Genomic DNA, 13618 nt, shown 5'->3' with positions numbered 1-13618 from the left:
ATATTTTGTACCTGCTCTGCTCTTTTTGTGTAAAAAGGATTTTACAGAAATCCCTGAGGTGCTCGGTGCTGCTGAACTTTACTCTGCCATTGTACCGTCACCGTTATGTTTTTTGTAGTACCTATCAAGTTAAATAACACATGTTTGGACACAAAATATTTTTCAGTGACTTTAACAAGTAGTCTGTTTACAACAAAAATACAATCTGTGTTAGGAACGCTATTTTAGTCCGATTTAAAATGGAAATTAAAATGGTATTGAGTGCTGACAAGAGTTTGGTATCAGCTGTTGATTTCCTTAAAACAATCTTTTATAGTAAAATAAAGAAATGTATTATTTTTAAAAATACGTAAAATTGAACTGCCAGAGAAGTGGGATTTGAACCCACGCCTCCATTCAGAGACCAGAACACAAAATTCTTTGGAAAGACAAAGTCCTTGAGTCTGGCGCCTTAGACCACTCGGCCATCCTGACAAGCTACGTTTCACTGCCGTATGCTTTGGCGGCTTAATAGGTTGGTCTCTGTGGCGCAATCGGCACAAAGGTTGGTGGTTCAAGCCCACCCAGAGACGATGGTTTTTGCATTTCTTAATCACATTAGAAAATGGCACTCTGATACGCTGTTATTTCATCCAGTTACGCTGAAGAATAAATGTGCTCTGTTTTTTTTATTTCAAAATAATACAAAACAAATATCGTCTTGTTGTTTGCCGAAACCCGGGATCGAACCAGGGACCTTTAGATCTTCAGTCTAACGCTCTCCCAACTGAGCTATTTCGGCTTGACAAGACTGATGTTTCGAGATAGCATTCTTTTTGGCAATCCAGTAAACCTGTAATGAGAAACGTTCAACAGCTCGGCTACACCATAATAGAATCCGATGTCTTTACAAATGTGTTTCAAAACTGTTAAGTTTTCTCCCAAATGCGGTTCTCAACAAATGTTTTTTTTTCTTTTTGTATTCCTTCCAGAGTAAGTCCAAAAGGCAAACACTGGAACTGGCTGCCTGAAAGTGCAGCGCTTGAACTGCCTCAACAAACGCTGAGCTCTAAAACGTGTACATTGAAAGTCTATTAACATCTTTAACACAATCATCTGTATTCCAATCCACAGGGTGATCAATAAAGTGACTGCTGGCTTTGTTTAAATATTAACAAGATGTATTCAGGATTCACGCGTATTCTGAGCAAGCACGATAGAATATGGTAGTGAAAGGACAAGCAAATAGCAGGTTTATTGGCTCTGGTCTTGTATCATCACCCTGACTACTGTCCGTAAGAAAGTGGCATTAATAAAAACGTCATTATGCAAAGTTCCCAATGCGCAAATACGCAGCATATTTAAACTTCTTCACAATCTTAAACCTTCCCAAATGAATTTAAAATACTTACTGACAGGTACGGCCCTTTCCCAATGTAACACTCTGCTTTGTTTGAACACCAACGATGGGTGGGATATTATGTAGTAAACCACAATACTATTGTTCCCACTGTTCACGAGATGAGGCGTTGCCGTGGTAACCATGGTCTGTGAGGCGCCGGTGTGAAAGAGTTGCAGTGCAGCGGTGACGTCGGAACAGTCTTTCTGATGAAAACGCAGAGCAAGCTGAGAATGACGCTGCGCTTTGAACGGCGCTGTAGCTGCGCTGGAGACTGGATGGAGCAGAAAAGACTAACGTTGGAGCTCCTGCAGAAAAATACAAAAGCTGAATGATGAAAAGAATAGAAACAAACACAGACGAAGGGCGGAAGCAGTGCTGGGTATATAAATAGAAAAGAAGGAGAGATTGACATGCAAGCTACCTAACGGGATTGCCCATACCGCTCTGGTCACGCCCTTTTTACCTGACCAAACACAGCAGCGCAAGATAATGGCAGAGAGACTGGAACTTGATTGAAACTGAACTGCCCCCCAGGAAGTAATTTGTTTGTCGCTATATAATCAATATGTTGTGTGGGCTAAATTGTATAAATAAATGTCCGGATTTCAAATTCAAACACGCTAAAAATGATATAGAGTGGAATAGATATAAAGACGGTTTTGACCTCGACGTGATTTGAACACGCAACCTTCTGATCTGGAGTCAGACGCGCTACCGTTGCGCCACGAAGTCCTGGCGTACTGTTTGCTTGTGATGCAATGTTAGAGTGCACAGCGTGACGTGAACGCATGCGATAATGTGTTAATTTACCAACAGAAACATAAATAAAAGTGTATGTATTTATTTGTGAATAAACTATCTTGCTTATACGATGGGACCAGAGACCTTACATCGGCAATCTAATGATAGGCCAACCCCTGAGAGACTTTGTCTTGACCAGGGACTAATATAATCTAAAAACAAACTGCGATGGGAATGTGAATAGAGTCAAATACATTTGTACCATTCTGTAAATTATATATATATATATATATATATATATATATATATATATATATATATATATATATACCTCAAGTAACTGTAGTTTTTTTTAAATACTTTTTTATTTTATAACTGTAGCTTTATTGTCATAATGAAAACACATTACACATGACCACAGTTCTGTAACAAAATGACAAAAACAAAGACGTTCCCATACCGGGAGTCGAACCCGGGCCGCCTGGGTGAAAACCAGGAATCCTAACCGCTAGACCATATGGGAAGGTGATTATCAATCTCATTTACATGCAACAGTAGCTACACTTTAAAACCATGTGTAAGTTTGGAACATTCATAAACACTTATCTGTAACACTTTTTAAACGCGTCAAGGCGTTTACTTTATAAACATGTTTAGAATATAAACGCGTTAAGGTGTTTAAGTAATAAACACGTGAACATGTTTATTCGCTCTAACACTTTTTAAACACCTGAACACGTTTACAAATCTACAGGTGTTTAAGATCTAAACACGTAAAATGCTTTCTTATTTTTACAATACAAAAAGACACAAATTAAACAACTTACTTTTATTCATTGCATATTTCAAAGTTAAGCCAAAAACTTTTTTAAAGAAAAAATCTATTGCAATAGTAACAAGTATTTGAATTGTAATAAATATTTACAATTTGAAGAATAAAATCTGTTACACCTATATACATATTGTAGCGTGCATGGTGGAAGGCAGCAGTAGGGCTGGTAGGTGTCTCGAACATCTAAACGAGTCAGCCCTTAATAAAGACCGTCCGTGTTCATTTCGGCGTTTATGACATTGTCTATACACAACAGCTCTTATGTAATCCTATTGGTATCGAATCGATCGCAATTAATGTGTTCCATGTTTCCAGTCAGTTTGATAGTTTTAATACTGTATTACATTCTGAATATGAATAGAGCTGAATTATTAATTGTAGATAATACTTAGAATACCAGATACATATTTAGCATTAAAAAGCAATAGATGTGATTTATTTAATAGTCGTTCATTATTGTGTGTATCAGCCGCCACACAAAGCCGAGCGCAGTGCGGTATACTGTAATGATGCTCCAGTCAGTCTGCCCAGACTGCACCTGAACCATCTTAAAAACACGAAGCCTCTAATAAGCTAATTTGTAAAAGTTAGTAAAGAGTTGCGCTAATATAACGAAGCTAAATTTGAACTCCTAGCTGGAGCAACGAGAGAGGGCGAGAGGGCGGGGCAGAGAAGGAGGGGGAGACGCTGCTAGGCAACCGGCTCGTGAACATTCCACTCAGCTGAGCAGAGACCGTTAGGATTTAAAAATGCGAACGTTCCGAGCGGCGTTAGGCGCTTCGTTAAATTAACACACCGTTGCTGGCATTTGAATATAACCATATTTTAAATACTCAAATAGGACTGTATTAAAAAAAATATATTATGTTTTTCAAAGTAATATGTTATTTGGAATATTAAAACAATCAAGTTAAATAACATGTTTGGACACAAAATATTTTTCAGTGACGTTAACAAGTAGTCTGTTTACAACAAAAATGCAATTTGCGTTAGGAACACTATTTTAGTCGGATTTAAAATGGAAATTAAAATGGTATTGAGTGCTGACAAGAGTTTGGTATCAGCTGTTGATTTTCTTAAAACAATCTTTAATAGTAAAATAAATAAATTTATTCTTTTTAAAAATAAGTAAAATTGAACTGTTAGAAGTGGGATTTGAACCCACGCCTCTATTCAATAAGTAATTTTGTTGCAATACTGTATACATTGTGAACAGAATCAGACATTGCTGCGTTGTCTCGGAGAAACATCTTCAATTTGTATTTAAAAAGGACGCCCAACGTGGGGCTCGAACCCACGACCCTGAGATTAAGAGTCTCATCCTCTACCGACTGAGCTAGCCGGGCTGACTGGTGCTCGTTGCTTTCACTGTAACCAACTGAGCTATTAATTTGTCATCTTATTTGAGAAAATAGTGAATGACAGAACCAAAGATTCCAAATATAATCCACTGAACTGTAGCTTTATTATCATAATGAAAACAGATTACACATGACCACAGTTCTGTATCAAAATTAAGTCGTAAGTATATGGTTTCCATTGTAGCTATTTACACACACTGCTCTGTTGTCTCCCAGGGTGTTATCTAACAAAAAAGACACATGCTGTGCTGCCATAATTGATTACATAGACTTTCCTGCCCCATCTTGCTTTCATCTTAGATGTGATCTCAGGTTCTGCTGTGTTCTGCTCCCTCGATCACGTTCTGCAGCATCTCGCCTTGCTAATCACTCCCGTATGCTTTGGCGGCTTAATAGGTTGGTCTCTGTGGCGCAATCGGTTAGCGCGTTCGGCTGTTAACCGAAAGGTTGGTGGTTCAAGCCCACCCAGGGACGATGCTTTTTGCATTTCTTAATCACATTAGAAAATGGCACTCTGATACGCTGTTATTTCATCCAATTACGCTGAAGGATAAATGTGCTCTTTTTTTGTAGTTCAAAATAATACAAAACAAATATCGTCTTGTTGTTTGCCGAAACCCGGGATCGAACCAGGGACCTTTAGATCTTCAGTCTAACGCTCTCCCAACTGAGCTATTTCGGCTTGACAAGGCAAGTGTTTCGAGGTAGCATTCTTTTTGGCAATCCAGTAAACCTGTAATGAGAAACGTTCAACAGCTCGGCAACACCATAATAGAATCCGATGCCTTTACAAATGCGTTTCGAAACTGTTGTTTTCTCCCAAATGCGGTTCTCAACAAATGTTTTTTTTTTTTTTTTTTGAATTCCTTCCAGAGTAAGTCCAAAAGGCAAACACTGGAACTGGCTGCCTGAAAGTGCAGCGCTTGAACTGCCTCAACAAACGCTGAGCTCTAAAACGTGTACATTGAAAGTCGTTGTTCATTCTTAAAGGTCTGTTAAGCTTAAAGGTACCAATCATTACTTGCTGTACTTTAAATTTCTTCAAAACTAGTATTTCTATAGCTATGTTCTCTATCTCATGCAAGGAAGTGTTAATATGACTTTATTACCCAACTGTGTCAATGAAGACTGGTCAACAGTAATTTCGGATTCACTTTAATTTATTGTGCTGTATCAAATGAAACATAAAAATGAATCACAATACAATAAATCTCTGTTTGATCGCTATACAATCAATATGTTGTGTAGGCTAAATTGTATAAATAAATGTCCAGAAACATTCAAATACGTTAAAAAAAATGAAATAGTGTGGAATAGAAACAAAGACGGCTTTGACCTCGACGTGATTTGAACACGCAACCTTCTGATCTGGAGTCAGACGCGCTACCGTTGCGCCACAAAGTCCTGGTGTAATGCCAGCTTATTATGCAATGCCAGAGTGTACAGCAAGCATGCCAAACACATGGCAATGCCGACGCTGATACTAGGAAAACACTTGGTATCACCAGGGTCATGGGAAACAGCCGACTCAATACGTGTTCGTAGCCAGCAGGGCTATTAAGTTGTCGGAAGTGTGTTTGATTCTCAGCTTTAAAAGTAAAGAAAACATAAAACAATGCGATTTGCTTTTATAAATTTCATTATTTGAAACGTGGGCATAAACACAGTTGTACTGGCTGGGAATCGTCTCTGGTCAATTACTTGGAAAGCAGCTATGCTGACCAATATATCACCAATAGGGAAAAGCTGGCAGTACTGAGTGACACAGAAGACGGATTCTCTCAGCGCTTCTCCTCTGAATGCGCACTGGCACAAAGGGGCTTTTCTCATCTAATGTTTGCACTCTGTTTTTTGCTGTGTTGATTGTTATTTGTCTATTTTGTTTGGTGCACGGGTGAAACGGAGTTCGTAATTAAAGTATTTTTTTGTTTTGTTTATCACAAGCACGGTGCACAAGGACCTCAGGTCCCGCCCCAAACAATTGCAGGTACCTGTACACACCTGGAATTAAAAGGGCTTTGAGGTATTAAAAGGGTGAGGAACTAAGAGACTGGGAGCATGGAACGAGGAGATACCGGAATAGGAAAGAGAGAGAAGCCGAGGGAAGTAAACGAAAATAAAGAGGACGAGATTAGACAGCGAGTGGTTGGGTTTTTTTTTTTTTGCGCGGACAGTGTCAGTTTCGTTTTGTTATTTTTTTTCGTGGACTCACTCTGGGAGGACTGCGGAACTTGGTGATTGAAGACATTTGAAAAGAGGTACTGACAAGAACCTTTGCGTTCGTGGTTTATGTCAGGATATCAGGATCTCTCCTGAGGCCTTCAGCTGAAGCGCAGCACCCTATGGAGAGGGCTGTCCAAACAGGCGTCTGGACAGGAGCCCTAAGAGGAGGTCTGGACCAGAGAGTGGATGACGTATGGTTAAGTGAACAAATACACATTAAAATGCATCTAACGCTCAAAAATTAAACAATAATTCAAATAAACAAACTATGCAAAAAAAGGAAAACCAATCCAATTAAAATTCAAAAATCATAAGTGATAATACTGAATAAAATAATAATCAACACATTCGACACCCGTGACATTACCACCACTGCGATCTTGAAAATGTTTGTATGCCACAAAATAATGAACAGTCGTTCATTATTTTGTGTATCAGCCGCCACACAAAGCCGAGCGCAGTGCGGTATACTGTAATGATGCTCCAGTCAGTCTGCCCGGACTGCACCTGAACCATCTTAAAAACACGAAGCCCCTAATAAGCTAATTTGTAAAAGTTAGTAAAGAGTTGCGCTAATAAAACTAAGCTAAATTTGAACTCCTAGCTGGAGCAACGAGAGAGGGCGAGAGGGCGGGGCAGAGAAGGAGGGGGAGACGCTGCTAGGCAACCGGCTCGTGAACATTCCACTCAGCTGAGCAGAGACCGTTAGGATTTAAAAATGCGAACGTTCCGAGCGGCGTTAGGCGCTTCGTTAAATTAACACACCGTTGCTGGCATTTGAATATAACCATATTTTAAATACTCAAATAGGACTGTATTAAAATATATATTATGTTTTTCAAAGTAGTATGTTATGTGGAATATTAAAACAATCAAATTAAATAACACATGTTTGGACACAAAATATTTTTCTTCCTCATAACGTGTTAGAAAATGTAAACAGCAGTTGGAGAATGCCGAAGTCGATCATCCTAGCATGTTAAACGAGGGCATTTCTCCTGTAAGCTGCGTCTAGTAATAGATTGTTTATACTGTTCTCAATGGTTCGCATCCCAGCCTGAGACCACGATCCAGTGGTAGACGATGTTTTTCAAGTATTATGTTATTTGGAATATTAAAACAATCAAGTTAAATAACATGTTTGGACAAAATATTTTCAGTGAGGTTAACAAGTAGTCTGTTTACAACAAAAATGCAATTTGTGTTAGGAACACTATTTTATTCGGATTTAAAATGGAAATTAAACTGGTATTTAGTGCTGACAACAGTTTGCTATCAGCTGTTGATTTCCTTAAAACAATCTTTTCTAGTAAAATAAAGAAATGTATTCTATTTAAAAATACGTAAAATTGAACTGTCAAAAGTGGGATTTGAACCCAGGTCTCCATTCAGAGACCAGAACACAAAATTCTTTGGAAAGACAGAGTCCTTGAATCTGGCGCCTTAGACCACTCGGCATTCTGACAAGCTGCATTTGTTAATGTAGAAAACCGCATTATTTATTTCAGCACACACTAGGGTTCTCGTATCAAGGCCCGATTGGGTTTACGCACATACCAACTGTTGCTCCATGAAAGATGTTATGACAAGGGTAAAAAAGAAACGGATTGAAGGCAACCCAAAAAGGTAATATTATTTATTTCAATATCGTTGTAGCTACAAACGATGCACTCATTTTACAATAGCAACTGCTATTTGACAATGACCAATAAGTAATTTTGTTGCAATTGAGAGGAACGGTAGTTCCTCGCACAAGTTAGAAAAACTTGTTTGAAACTACCGAGAGTCTCCATACAGCTCAAAGAGTTTAGCTGTTTTTACCATGTTGCAGCGGCAAAACTAAATCACTTAGAATTACCATCTGTATCCGTATCAAAAGACTGAAACTTTCTTACCTCAAATGTGAAAAAAATGTACATACCTCTTATACACAATGAGGTATAAGTCGTCAAACTAAGGTGAAATTCTTCTTCCTCTTACGTCTACTTTTTAAGGGTGTGTAGCGACTATTCAAACAGAAAAGCTAAATAACTGGACCTCTACCAATCATGTGATTCCACATGTTAGTCAATGTCAAAACATACCAGGGTGGGCAAGCAGTTTGATATCCACACCATTTATATTAAACACATTATTTATGTTTTAGAATGGAATTGCACACAGGAGTGGAATGTAGCTTCTTTGTCTAAATCTCTGAACTCTGATTAATTGTAGTTCCTCGTTTAAATAAATGTTAGCGTTTAGGTGTAATTCGGGGGATGACGTAGAGGGCTCTCTCGCTCTTTGCGCTGCTTTTTTTTATCCTTTATCCTTTTCTTTAGCCTGTCTTTCCTTCTCTCCGTGGCGTCCTGCCCGGTAGTGTCCGCGATCTCTTCCGGGTGGAAGCTGATCCCAGTTCAGCCTCTTGTAGTATTTCCAGCCAATCACACAATGCAGCGCTCGCCTCGTCAATTATTCGGGCAGGGCCAGCTCTGCTCCACGTATGTTATTGGCTGTCCCTCCTGTCTATCTCTCTCTTTTTTCTTTAACCCAGCACTATTTCCGCTTCCTTGTCTGTGTTTGTTTTTTGTTCGTTCCTTTCACTGCAGGCCGTTTCTCTGCAACTCTTTCACACCGGCGCCTCACTACTGGGAGTGGTAAGTTGCCATGGCGACCAGGCAGCTTTAACAGGCAATGCGAGTCTGTGCCTCACTACTGCAATCTTCTGGCTCCTGCTGCTGCGCTTTTACAACATGAGATCTTCAACTCGCCGAATTGTGACATCTAAATATTGCAGGCTCCTCTTCCATACTTAATTACTTACTTACTTACTTACTTACTTATATTATCACTAACTGTTATAAAGCAAATGTTTTATACATAGACGAGGATTTTAATCGCATTAACAAAATATATGCTACCCTGCTTCACTGAAGCCAATAGTTTCAATTCCAATCGCAACCTCTAGATGGCAGCATAACACCACAAGCTCTACATAATTTAAGCTGATTTGCAATCGCTGCGAATCTCACACACTCCAAACTTTCTATCGCAATTTAGTCATATGTCCGCTCATCCTCTCAGATACTACAAGCTTTAATACACGGTACGAGACTGGTAATGTGTTTGATTTATGAATTAAGGAGTTCCACTATTAGGAGAATGACTGACTGGAGTTGTGAAACCCAAACCTCTGATTAAAAGTTCATCTTTTCCATTCCAAACAGACCGCCGATCAATCCCGTATTAACTAACAGGATGGTCGGCATCTCATCTCTCTGCCTTCTTTTTTAGAAACAACTCAGCAGTCGATTTCATATATTTGTTCAGGTCCAGCTGCTCCAGCGACCAAATCTTCATTTACCACTGGATGGAAAACATTTACAACTTTCTGCACTCAAATCAAAATACATCCCATTCCGATTTAATGAACAGCGGATTGTAGCCTCCATCGCCCATGCAAGGGATTCTCTTCACTTAGCCCCCACTACCGTTAAAGCCTACATCTCTGGAATTCAGTATTTCTGCCGCCTCATCTCCGTCCCTTCTCCAACACTCCTATCAATCCAATCAGTTTGCTGACACTCAGAGAGATCCTCAAGTTTTTACTACAGAATACTACACCTTGCAGTATAAAAAAGTGAACCATACCCAGTGTTAAACATGGTGGAGGTTGTGTGATGGTCCGCAAGTTTCACAGCCCGGTCCCAGAAGCAGACCTCAACCCGCGGCAAGTTCCTCCTTTCAATCAGCTGGTGTTCCACTAAACTCCACACTCTCCAGCCTCCCCCAGTCGCCCTGCAGCCCCAAAATAGCATGCCAGTATCAGATTGTGATTCCTATATGAAAACATACCTTTCATTACTTTTGCATTTAATGCCAATTATTAGCAAACAGCATTTATAAATTAAATAAAATACCTTTAAGTGCGTTGCTCCGGCTGGTCGGTTAATGGAGTCAAAATTCTTGAGTGTTTCTATTTTTTTTAGTAAATCGTAAAAACAAAATGGCATACACTTAATATATTCAGTGATACAGTATTGCTTTAAGACAACTGGATAAAACAGCACCAGACAGTACAGCACAATGCATACCAATAGGATTTATATGGAGACGAGCCTTCAGCTCCTACCGAGAAGAAGACAAAGAACACTTTGAGCAGAGTTCTTGCTTCAGAGTGAATCGTGGATTTCCTGAAGAAGCAGGTACAGAGACACTGGGGTGGGCACAAAGTATTTACATAAATCTTGCAACCAAAATTCCCCAGATATTTCCTGACAAGCTAAGTAAATATGACATCATCCTTTATGATATCTTGGAGGGGGCTATAAAAAGAGAAAGGATCAAAACTCACCCTCTTTTCATGCACATCACTGCTCCCCGGAGAGATCTTAATAAATTCCAATTGCTCAATATACCGAGATCACTGGATAAAAGGTAGGTAAGTTTTTAGTTGTGTTATGATATATATATATATATATATATATATATATATATATATATGACCAGTTGTCATTTTCTGCAAATAAATGCTCTAAATGACAATATTTTTATTTGGAATTTAGGAGAAATGTTGTCAGTAGTTTATAGAATAAAACACAAATGTTCATTTTACCCAAACACATACCTATAAATAGTAAAACCAGAGAAACTGATCATTTTGCAGTGGTCTCTTAATTTTTTCCAGAGCTGTATATATATAATGTAATCCACGGGATTTCAACAACGCGATGGTTTATCATATTTTGCCTAGAATAATATTAAATATAATATTTTTTAAAACATGATAAAGATAAAGTAGTATACAGTTTGAACACATTAGAAGCTGTTCAAGGACGCACATTTTAATGACTAGTCTATATGAAAACATTCTTGTGAATAAAAAACAACCAGCTAAAAACCATTATTTGATTTTCCTGTCTATTTTTAACAAAGACAATGACGTTTGCAGACAGCGTTAGTGTTCTGGTCAGCGAGAAGTACTGAATAACTGTTTGCACTGTTCCGTGTTTGTTTTCAGCTCATTGAAAGATGACATTCTACAATGACATTTATCCACTTTACCCTCAACAAAGGACGCCCTTCATCTTCAACCTCAGCCAGCTCATACTCATTCTGGTGTTTTTAGTCCTTGCTTGCAGTTTCCTTGTTATACTAACAGTCATTTCTAATGAGAAAACACTGTTTCCAGCTAAACCGACACATGCACCAAAATGTGAGTGTAACATAGATTATTCTGCTCCAGTTTCGGACTGCAAATGCATGTAATGAACTTCTCTTCCACTAGGCGTCGCTTAAAACACAAGAATCCACTGTTATTTAATATTAATAACCCACTTTCAAACACTACACACTTAAACTAGATAATATATTCTATCTTTATGAAACTTTCTTTTATAATACATATCATATACAACAATGCTAACAAATTTAAAACTCCTTTTTATATTTTATTTACCATTTATAAAATGTCACAAACCACTCAGACTGTGTTTTCTTCCTCCACCCTCAAAAGAGGGCAGAACGGTCATCAATGATCAAGAACAGCTACAGTGAAGCAGCACTCAAGAGCCGCTTCACGCTCAGAAGAAAACACTGTAACTCCTCATCATGGTTAGCGAGACCAGACACTTTAGAAACGCATTTCACTAGAAACAAACTATAGCAATGATCCCTGAAAGTATAGTCTTAACAAATACAGGGGAAAACAACTTCCCTACTCCCGGCATATATCACTGCAGTGATGGTGTCTGATTTAGGGTCCTTTCTAGTATAACACTTGTTCATAGTAATGTTAATAATTGCCAATGCGTTTCAAACACAAAATTCACATAATGAAATAACCACTCAATTAAAGTATAATGTAAAAAAGAGAAGATAAGTAATACCCAGGGTGCACCTCTCTATGAATAATTTAAAGAAACAACCAATCCCCAATCTCCCTAGCCGGGGGAGGTTTCAGTCCCCGCCCACCTGCATAGTATTCAGGAGGAGGAAGGCTCTGGTCATTTCAAGGGTTTTGCTGCAAATGTGTTTCATACCCTTTAAGTGCCGTTGTCCTAATCTGAGGCTACTTTGTCATTTTTGGCGCATTTTTAACTGTCATCTTATTTGAATGTTCTTTTAACTCTATTGTTATGATAACTTACTCTAATTGTGTTAACCGTAACAGTTAAGTCTAGATGTAACGTATCAGATTACAAAAACACACCTTGTGTTCAGATTTTATTTTTTTTTAAATGTATGCGTCCTCTATGGGTAGAGGCAGATAAGCTGCGTACCTGCTGTTTCTACACATTAACATTTACGAAATACACACACTAAATTGAAATGTAAAATTTTAGAAAATATACTTTGCCAACAGAAGAAAAACAAGCTAGCAGAGAATGGTTTCGATCCCTCGACCTCTGGGTTATGGGCCCAGCACGCTTCCGCTGCGCCACTCTGCTATGCCACTCTGCTACAGCTGCTGCAGTTCAGATGATCCGTTTTCTTTTCTCCCAAATACGGTATATGCAAAGTATGCAACCTGCTCACTGATCACAAGCAGTTTTATCCCCCAGTTTCGGCTGCCAATTCCAATATTCAGTCTGTAAAGCATCTTAAATCGTGGAAAGCGCTCTTTGTTTAAAATTACACTGAAGACTTATTTTGTTCGACCAGGTTAATAATTGCAACACCAACGTCTGCTGTTCAACTAAACACAACACTCTCCAGTCTTCTGCAATCTGCTCATCACTACATGGCCACACCCTGAGCCCCAGCGACCAAATCTTCATTTACCACTGGATGGAAAACATTTACAACTTTCTGCACTCAAAACAAAATGCATCCCATTCCGATTTAATGAACAGCGGATTGTAGCCTCCATCGCCCATGCAAGGGATTCTCTTCACTTAGCCCCCACTACCGTTAAAGCCTACATCTCTAGAATTCAGTATTTCTGCCGCCTCATCTCCGTCCCTTCTCCAACACTCCTATCTATCCCATCAGTTTGCTGACACTCAGAGAGATCCTCAAGAGCCCCCCCCTCCCTGCTGCTCCCTCCTGGCTCCCTATATCAATAGACATCCTTCAAGCTTTAATCTCTACCCTCAGAAA

At 38.9% G+C, this 13618-nt stretch overlaps 8 non-coding genes across 8 annotated transcripts; 1 reads left to right on the top strand and 7 right to left on the bottom strand.

Moving 5' to 3' along the window:
* Positions 1 to 361: 361 nt before the first annotated feature.
* trnal-caa (transfer RNA leucine (anticodon CAA)) lies at positions 362 to 474 on the bottom strand. Its single transcript has 2 exons — positions 437 to 474; positions 362 to 409 (listed from the first exon to the last, which is right to left on the bottom strand). It is a non-coding gene; the product is annotated as a tRNA-Leu (tRNA).
* Positions 475 to 708: 234 nt separating this feature from the next.
* trnaf-gaa (transfer RNA phenylalanine (anticodon GAA)) lies at positions 709 to 781 on the bottom strand. The gene has a single exon. It is a non-coding gene; the product is annotated as a tRNA-Phe (tRNA).
* A 1260-nt stretch (positions 782 to 2041) lies between these two features.
* Positions 2042 to 2113, bottom strand: trnaw-cca (transfer RNA tryptophan (anticodon CCA)). Its single transcript has one exon. It is a non-coding gene; the product is annotated as a tRNA-Trp (tRNA).
* A 460-nt stretch (positions 2114 to 2573) lies between these two features.
* On the bottom strand, positions 2574 to 2645 carry trnae-uuc (transfer RNA glutamic acid (anticodon UUC)). Its single transcript has one exon. It is a non-coding gene; the product is annotated as a tRNA-Glu (tRNA).
* A 2070-nt stretch (positions 2646 to 4715) lies between these two features.
* On the top strand, positions 4716 to 4789 carry trnan-guu (transfer RNA asparagine (anticodon GUU)). The gene has a single exon. It is a non-coding gene; the product is annotated as a tRNA-Asn (tRNA).
* Positions 4790 to 4924: 135 nt separating this feature from the next.
* Positions 4925 to 4997, bottom strand: trnaf-gaa (transfer RNA phenylalanine (anticodon GAA)). Its single transcript has one exon. It is a non-coding gene; the product is annotated as a tRNA-Phe (tRNA).
* Positions 4998 to 5647: 650 nt separating this feature from the next.
* trnaw-cca (transfer RNA tryptophan (anticodon CCA)) lies at positions 5648 to 5719 on the bottom strand. The gene has a single exon. It is a non-coding gene; the product is annotated as a tRNA-Trp (tRNA).
* Positions 5720 to 11994: 6275 nt separating this feature from the next.
* On the bottom strand, positions 11995 to 12207 carry LOC117965303 (small nucleolar RNA U3). Its single transcript, XR_004661426.2, has one exon. It is a non-coding gene; the product is annotated as a small nucleolar RNA U3 (small nucleolar RNA).
* Positions 12208 to 13618: the final 1411 nt, after the last annotated feature.

This window comes from Acipenser ruthenus, chromosome 32 (assembly GCF_902713425.1).
Source record: "Acipenser ruthenus chromosome 32, fAciRut3.2 maternal haplotype, whole genome shotgun sequence".
Taxonomy (NCBI): Eukaryota; Metazoa; Chordata; class Actinopteri; order Acipenseriformes; family Acipenseridae; genus Acipenser; species Acipenser ruthenus.
The sequence above is the reverse complement of the archived record's forward strand: the minus strand, read 5'-3'. Positions and strand labels throughout refer to the sequence as shown.